Source organism: Crocodylus siamensis, chromosome 1, assembly GCF_052110815.1.
Source record: "Crocodylus siamensis isolate JL-2025a chromosome 1, ASM5211081v1, whole genome shotgun sequence".
NCBI lineage: Eukaryota > Metazoa > Chordata > Crocodylia > Crocodylidae > Crocodylus > Crocodylus siamensis.
Genome location: NC_143395.1, coordinates 114,640 through 123,577, shown reverse-complemented (window position 1 = coordinate 123,577; position 8,938 = coordinate 114,640).

The window sequence follows — 8,938 nt, the reverse complement described above, 5'->3', positions numbered from 1 at the left end:
GAGGTTTCTCCTCTCACCTGATTACATGCTTTGGGAAGGGAGACATGCAAAGGGCTTCGCGAGACCAGTGGGTGCCAGAGACCAGTGAGGACCCAACACATCGCTCTGCCCTGCCTGCTTCTGCCTTCGGGGCAGCGAGAAGAGAATCAAGACACCAGCAACAACACTGAAAGCAAAGGCCTTTGAGACGTGGCTAAGTAGTGAGCCCCTGAAGTACCACCGCTGTAGGGGCTGGTCCCTGGTCAGTTGGCTGGGACCTGCCAAAGGCTGAGAGGAGGCCAGAGACAGTAGCTCATGGTCAGGGAGGACTCCCACCTTTGTGGGAAATAGTGACACTTCTTTTGTGCGATGATGTGACTTGAGGACCCCCATTGCTGATGGGTGCTGTATGTCGGGGGGCTAGGCTGGCTCACATGCCATGTCCTCATTCAGCACATACAGCTAGCAGAGACACCTTGCCCACAGTTAAGACTTTTCAATGGGATCTGCTGGATCTCCTTGAGTTCAGTACCAAGACAGTCCTCTGTGCTTGGCATCCACTCTCCTAACAGAGGTGTGAGTGTGCATGATGCTGAGGGTTCATCATTCACCCCATGGAAATGTGTCACACAGTACACACATGGGCAGTAACACATATAACACATGCACAAGTGCTTTCAACCCCTGGGGGAAGTTGCCAGTGCCGTCCCATGGTACAGTTCGGTTTATTTGTGCAGAAAGGCCTGTGGCCTGAACGAGCTGGATGCTTTGGTGTTGTCCCTTCATCTCATAATGTGATTCACACGTGGACATTACGTCACCGAGTTCGCTCAGAGCTGGGAGAGTTGTTGCCCTACCAATAAAAAGAATCTTGAAAGGAGTCTGGGGTGGCCTTGTCATTACAGGTTGCTTCTGTCGTAGGGGAGGGAACATTTAGCAAGACGTTTATTGAACCTTGAGATGCCTTGCTGAGTTCAGGTCCTTTCTCCCTAGATTATCATGGAGAAAAAAGGGTCATATGTTAGGTTTTTCTAATCCCTTTTACTCTTTTATTTCAATATCAGTGGCATACTCTTGGCTCTTCCACAGTTTTGTTGGCTGTCTCATTGGGGATTTCACAGATGTGGACTGGGACTAATTTGTAGTCCTCACTGCACCTGGTTACAAGTCTTTAACCAAGAAAACATTTTCTTTTCCATGTGTTTTAAGTGATACATGGCTTTGCCATAAACTGGAAGATACATTTCTGGTGTGCATGCTCTGGCTCATTTGTAGACACCTGGATTTTACCATGTCCTCGGGCACATCGCACACTTGAAAGCCATTCGTTGGTGCTACTGCACAATAACGCTCCTACCAAAGCAGCCCAGGATGCCGTCAGGCTTATTGGCAACATGGGCACACTGCTGACCCTGGTCAGCTCACTGTCCACTGTCATCCCTAGGTCCTTTTCTGCACAGCTGCTACCCAGCCAGTCAGCCCCCAGCCTGTACCGGTGCATTTAAACCACCAGCAAAAAGTTCACAAGGATGAAACTGTTGAAACACAGGGAGATGACAAGAAAACGCCAGAGTCTGCACAGATCCATGAAAAAGCAAGAATAAGAATTTTTTCCAGGGAAACGTCTCTGGTGTCATCCTCAGCCCATTTGAGCATGAAGCCATTCCAGCAAGGCAGGGACTAATGTGGAGTTAATCTCCCCCCACTAGCAGGAGATGCCTGCCTGCCTCGCAGAGGTGAGCAGCATCCTCCAGAGGAAGGCCCTGAGAACCCAGAGCCATCACGGACTTGCCCAGGGAGCTGGGGCGAGACGGATGCCCTGACATGTGAGCAGGACCAATGGCACCAGAGTGAAGGGAGACTCCAAAAGCAGAAGGACAATGTAGCAATGTCTCAGGTAGCATCTCCAGGTGAGAGTGGAGAAGAGCCAGAAGCCAGAAAGAGCCCTGGGTGCAAGGAAGACTTTGTGGAGCTGAACAGCCGCAAGACAAAGTTGCAGTGCAGAGACAGACCACATCCAAGCCAATGCAGTGGGGAAGGCTTTATGTGCAGCTCAGACCTGGTCCACTCTGGACAGCCCCCTCACTGGTCCAGCAAGTGTGGGAAGAGCCTTGTATGCAGTTCGGGTCTGGTCAAGCACCAACCTGTGCAGAGCAAGAAGCATCAGTACCACTGTGTCCCATGTGGTAGGATCTGCACACATTTCTCCTCCCTGGCTCAGCACCAGTGCATTTGGAGAGAAAGACGCACCGCTGCACCAGGTGCCGGGAGAGCTTTCATAGTTTCATAGTTTCATAGTAGCTAGAGTCGGAAGGGACCTAGGTAGATCATCTAGTCCGACCCCCTGCCTTGGCAGGAAAGAGCACCGGGGTCAGATGACCCCGGCAAGGTGCTCATCTAACTTCCTTTTAAAAATCCCCAGGCTAGGAGCCTGCACCACTTCCCCTGGAAGCCGGTTCCAGGCCCTAGCCGCCCTGACTGTGAAGTAGCGCCTCCTAATATCTAATCTAAACCTACCCTCCGCCAGCTTGTGACCGTTATTCCTGGTCACTCCTGGCAGCGCACGGGGGAACAGGGACTCCCCCAATACCTGCTGATCCCCCCTGACCAGTTTGTAGCAGGCCACAAGGTCCCCCCTTAACCTTCTCTTGTGGAGGCTAAACAGGTTCAGGTCCCGTAGCCTCTCCTCATAAGGCCTGCCCTGCTGACCCCTGATCATACGAGTGGCCTCCTCTGGACTCTTTCCATATCGTCCACGTCCCTCTTGAAGTGTGGCGCCCAGAACTGGACGCAGTCCTCCAGCTGCGGCCTGACCAGTGCCGCACAGAGGGGGAGGATCCCCTCCCTGGACCTGCTCGAGATGCATCTGTGGATCCATGACAGGGTACGGTTGGCCTTCTTGACTGCCTCCCCACACTGCCGGCCCATGTTCATCGTGGAGTCAATGACGACTCCAAGATCCTTTTCCGTCTCCGTGCTGGCAAGAGGGGAGTTCCCCAACCTGTAAGTGTGGTGCCGGTTCTTCCTCCCCATGTGCAACACCTTGCACTTATCAGTGTTAAACCCCATCCTATTCTCATCCGCCCACCGTTGCAACCTGTCAAGGTCAGCTTGTAGCCTATTGCACCCTTCTAGTGCACCCACATCCCCCCACATCTTAGTGTCATCAGCAAACTTGAACAGGGTGCTTTCTACCCCCTCATCCAAGTCACTGATGAAGACGTTGAACAGTGCGGGCCCGAGGACCGAGCCCTGCGGGACCCCACTGCCCACGTCCTTCCAGGTCGAGAAGAACCCATCCACTACCACCCTCTGGGTGCGGCCCTCCAACCAGTTGGCGACCCATTTGACCGTGTGGGCATCGACACCACAGTCTCCCAGCTTTTTGATGAGGACAGGGTGAGAGACAGTGTCGAAAGCCTTCCGGAAGTCCAGAAAGACTACATCCACAGCAACCCCTGCGTCTAATGATTTGGTGACCTGATCGTAAAAGGCCACCAGGTTGGTCTGACAGGACCTGCCACTGATGAACCCATGTTGGTTGCCCCTGAGCATGCATTCCCCCGCAAGGCCCTCCTGGATGTGTGCCAGGATAATTTTTTCAAAGAGCTTACCCGGGATTGAGGTAAGACTAACTGGCCTGTAATTTCACGGGTCCTCTTTTGTTCCCTTTTTGAAGATAGGGACCACATTGGCCCTCTTCCAGTCCTCCGGCACCTCGCCAGAGCACCACGAGTGCTCATAGAGCCGCGCCGGGGTCCCTCAATGACCTCGGCCAGTTCCTGGAGAACCCTAGGGTGAAGATCGTCCGGACCAGCGGACTTGAACACGTCCAGCCTCTCCAGAAGTACCCTAACTAACTCCTCGCTAACCACTGGCCCAGGCGTGTCTCTCCCGGGGCCCGAGGGGGGCCCAGCAGGGAGGTGGCTGAACTGGTCCCTACTTAGGAAGACAGAGGCAAAGAAATCATTAAATATGTTAGCTTTGTCATCTGGCGTGATGACTAAGTTGCCCATCGTGTCCTGCAGGGGCCCCACATTACCCGGGACCCTCTTTTTACCCCCTATGTATTTGAAGAAGGACTTCTTATTGTCCTTAATCCGGGAAGCTAGTCCTATCTCCATCTCTGCCTTGGCCCTCCTGACTGCCCCTCTACATCCTTGGGCGACTGTAACATAGTCCTTCTTGGTGATGACCCCATCCCTCCATTGGGTGTATGCTTCCCATTTAGCAAGGAGACATTCCCAGATGCTCCTAGTGAGCCATGGGGGTTTATGTGCCCTCCTGCTCCCTTTGACCCTTGTTGGGATTACCTCCCTTTGGGCATGGAGGATCGTCTCCTTAAGGAGCAACCACTCACCTTCGACATCTGGCTCCCTTCCCCTCTGGGTCCTCAGCGCTTCCCCAACGATCCTCCTTAGCTTGTTGAAGTCAGCCCTCCTAAAGTCTAGGGCTGTTGCCTTGCTGCAGCCCTTTGCCACCTTACGCTGGATGGTGAATTCCAGCAAGCGATGATCACTGTCTCCCAGGTGGCCCATCACCCGCAGCCCCCTCACCAGGTCGTCACCCGTGGCCAGCACCAGGTCCAACAAGGCGTCTCCCCTGGTGGGACTGTGCACCTCCTGGGTTCGATGGAGGTCCTGCACTCTGGCTAAGAACCGACGTGAGCGATCAGACTTGGCTGACTGCTCCTCCCAGCAGATGTCTGGGAAGTTCAGGTCTCCCATGATGACCACATCCTTAGCCCTCACTGCCTCTGTGAGCTGACCTAAGAATTCCTGGTCGAGCTCTTCTCCCTGGTTGGGAGGTCTATAGTAGACTCCCACCGTTAAGTCTCTCTCCCCTGGACTGCCTTTTACTCTAACCCAGAGCACCTCAGAGTGCCCCCCCTCTACCCCCTTGCTAATTAACGAGGAAGTATATTCCTCCTTGATGTAGAGTGCTACTCCTCCACCTTTCCTTCCTATCCTGTCCCTCCTGTATAGCCTATAGCCCTTGACACTCACCGCCCAGTCATGCGATGAGTCCCACCACGTTTCTGTGATCCCTACTATGTCAGGGCTGGTGACAGCTAGGAGGAGGGTGAGTTCCTCCTGCTTCTTCCCCATACTTCGAGCATTCGTGTAGAGGCATTTGAGGCCTCCAACGGTTGTGCCCACTGACCCCCTAGTCTCAGCAATGCCCCGTCCCCCATCACTTACCTGTTTCTCCCTTTTGACCATTGGTCTGGGCTCGCTGGCTGTTGCTGGGCCTGGTAGTTCATCATCTCCTCTGCCCTCATCTTCCCCCTCCCCCGACGAGCCTAGTTTAAAGCCCGCCGAAGGAGGTTCACCAACCTGGAAGAGAACACACGCTTACCTTTAGGGGAAAGGTGGAGCCCATCCCATCCCAGCATGTCTCTCATCACGATGTGCCGGTCATGGCTGAGGAAGTCAAAGCCCGCCTCGAAGCACCATTCCTGTAGCCTCCAGTTGGTCTCTGCTATGCACATCTCGTGACGTCTGCCTCGACCGCTCACTGGCAGGATGGAAGAGAAGACCGCCTTTGCCACCCGGCAAGACCTGTCCCAGCACCAGTGTGCGCAGAGTGTGCAGCAGCTGCACTGCTGCACCGAGTGTAGATGCAGGACCCCGGGGACCCAGAGGCTTGCTTGGTGGGAAGGGGCTCAGAGGAAACACGACCAGCAGACACCAGCACAGATGCTGGGGGAACCTGTAATGAGATGGCCTTTGTGTCAGCCTTGGAGCCTCTGCCTTCCCCCTCATTCCCTAAAAGCAGCCAGTGCTCCCCAGGGAAGAAGTGCCTTCACCCTAGGGTGCCCTCCCCAAGACAGCTGGCTCCAAGTGACACCCAGGGACTGTCCTTGGCTGTCTCCCAGCTTCATCTTCTCTCCTGGTCCCAGAGTTCCTTTATGTGAGGCTCTTGATGTGCAGCAAGGAGGACATTTATGGCTGGAGAAGCACTCCCAGCCCTCCAGCTTTACCTTGCCTTTCCTCACCACCATGGGACCCTTCTCCCAGGTCTGCGGAGACCCATCGGGGTCTGCAAGGAGCTGCTACTGCCACCCCTGAGCCAGTTAGGCAGATTTTGCTTTTCTGTCTCTCTCCAGAACTCTGCATTCCCCCTGCCCTTCTGCCCTTTATTGCATTTACTATAATACAGTCTGTGGTGGGCCAGTAGGGGGCGCTCCTGCGTTGAGCCACCCACCTCCCTGTGCCCGACCTTCCAGGCTCTGAGTGCCTCCCTGGGGGCACCTCGCGTCTGGCTGACCCCCTTCCTGGACCACACTCGCTAGCCTGGGGGTAACGTAAGCTGCCACCACCCCGAGAGGGGACTGTCTCAGCCCTGTGTCCTCGGGGAAACACAGGCCGAAAGTCCAATGGGTACTCGACCCAGTACAGGCACTTGGGGCACTTCACCAAATCGGGGGCCAAAAAGGGAAGTCCCTCGTAGTCTGGAGACCTAAGAGGTCTCTTAGGCATAATTTAGACCCACCCCTCAATAAGTCTCCTACACTGGTCACAAAGGAGAGCTGTATTGATTACAGGGGTAGGGTGAAAATAGGGTACAAGGTAGAGCAATATCGTAGAAATCCCATAGAGCAAAACAGTCTGGCTGAGGTAGCCTTTTGATCACGCATCTGAGTTACTGCCAGCTAGATATCTACCCAGATCTCGAGTAGCTTACTGACAAGCATCATCCCGAGGCTGTTGGAGATCCCCTCCGGAGGCAGGCCGTTCCTAGCTCCTGAGCTATGGGGGAGAGAGCCAGTTTCAGATGGTCAAGCTCCTCTCTAAGTCTGAGTCCCCCGCGTGGCTGCTGCCCCCTCCTCCTGGGCAGTCTTAACTTATATAGCCCCTGTGACCTCCTTCACCTGGTCCAGCACCTGTTGGCTGTTGGCCAACCCATTTGAAATACATCACTAGTTGCTGGGCAGAATCTAGCCCACCAGGTAGATGCCCCTCACCCAGGTAGGTGATACCAGTCCCATAGGCAGAGGGAGCAGGTTTCCCCCCTCCCTCAGGACTGCAGCCAGCTCAGGTTACCTAAAGAGCTAGGGTAGAGGTGTGTCTCCTCTGCTGGGCCCATCCTAATCACATTGTCACAGCACAGAGATTTTGGGGAGAAACAAAGGTGGCTTCCTGTCACACAGTCTGTGCTAATAAAGACTCAGACCTGAACATGGTATCCCTGGGTGTGCTCTCCAGAGCTGTGAGGTGGGAACAGAGCAGGCGGGGCATATCTCCTTGTGATTTCCCAGCCCCTTCTCTTTCCATAGGATTTAGCAAAATGGAGGGTATGTTGGTCACAGTGAGGGCCAGGAGTTGGTCACATCTGAGGCATTGCTTCCATGTCCTGCTGGGCAGCAAAGGACCCTGCCCTGGGGGCTTTTCAAGGAACATCTGGCACGGGGGCAGCCGAGTCCCTTTTCTGAGTGAAATGGGGCAGCAGGGGCGAAGGAGGTGCAGCCTGTGTCAGGTCCTGCCTCTCCTGTGGAAGGGCAGGGAATGTATGAGGACATCCTCTGGGTGAAATGCAGCACGAATATTGATGCTTAGGGACCTGAAACATCCCGTCCCTCTCCATGTCCTTGTGCACCCTCCAGTCTGACCCCTGGCCTTGGACAAGACTCTGCCTTGCCTCACTGGCCCTCAGAAACCCTCGGTGGTCACAGCTCCAGGGCCAGCCTCTGCCCGTAGCTTCCCTGTGGTCCACTCAAGACTGGGAAGCTGGAGCTGGGCTGGGCCTACTCATAGAAGTTAAAACTACAAAATATTGACAACAGTTGCATAGAGCAAGAGAATGTAAGTTTGTGGCTGGGAACTTCTGAAACGAAATAATGAGGCATCACTTCCAGCTTGTCGTACTTCTACTTATGATGAATTTAAGCAGGATCCTGTGTGTCTGGTATGTGACTGTGTGAAATGTCTATCCTTGTTTAATGGCTATAGTAAATATTTCTTTGTCATTAACTCATGGTTATGTGCAGGAAGAGACATTCTCCATATGTGGGCCGATCCATGTTTCCTCTTGTATTGCCTCAGTGGTTCCTTTGATCTTCCAAGGACGACTCCTCAAACACTTTGTGTTTTCCCAGGGGTTAAATCCATTTCCTGATGTGTTCCAGCTTGGTAGAGATTGATATCCAGGGATCCAGGTTTTCTGTTTCCCATGGGGAAATGGAGAAAACAGCGGGTTTCCCTCTTTACCCGAGGAAAACGGGGCTTTGTCATTTTAACTGAGAAACCCATGCATTGTGCTGTTTTGCAAAGAGCTCTTTGCAGTTTGGAAGAGCTCCAGCCTGCGAGGGGGTGGGGGGACTGGGAGGAGTGCTGTTGGACAGGGGGCTGCCAGGCAGCCTGGAGAGCAGCTCCCACAGGTAAGTCTGGCGGCTTGGGGTGAGGGGTGGGGGCTTGAGGCCCCCATAGGGAGGGAGGGAGGGAGTTGGGCAGGGCTGGGGCTGGGGCTGCTGCCCAGCTGGGTGGTGCGTGGGGCTTGGGGCCCAGGGCTGGAACGCGCGGTCACTGGCCCCAGCAGAGAGTGGGATGGGCTGCGGGTGACTCATCTGGGGGGCAATGGACTGGGGATGGCTCCCAGCTACTACACACTCTCCCAGAGGGCCAGGGGGTGCCTGTGCCCCTCAGATATGTGCACAGGGCAAGCATGGGCTGCCTGCTGTGGACTCGGGCTCCCTACCCTGCTGCCCTCCCCCAGGGCCTCCGCAGCCCGGGGGGTAGGACTCAGCATGGCAGGGCAGAGCAGGGCAATGCACAGAAGATCGCTGCTGCTGCAAGCTCCATGCTACCCTGGCAAGGCAGCCCCTGTCTCTGGCCCCATAGCCCTGGCTGCTGGGGGTCCCCAAGGGCAGGGCTTGGAGGGAGAGTGGCCTGTGGGGGGGGATGAGGGGCACCAGCAGAGCCAGGGGGCTGTGGAGGAGAGGGAGTGAGGGGTGGTGAAA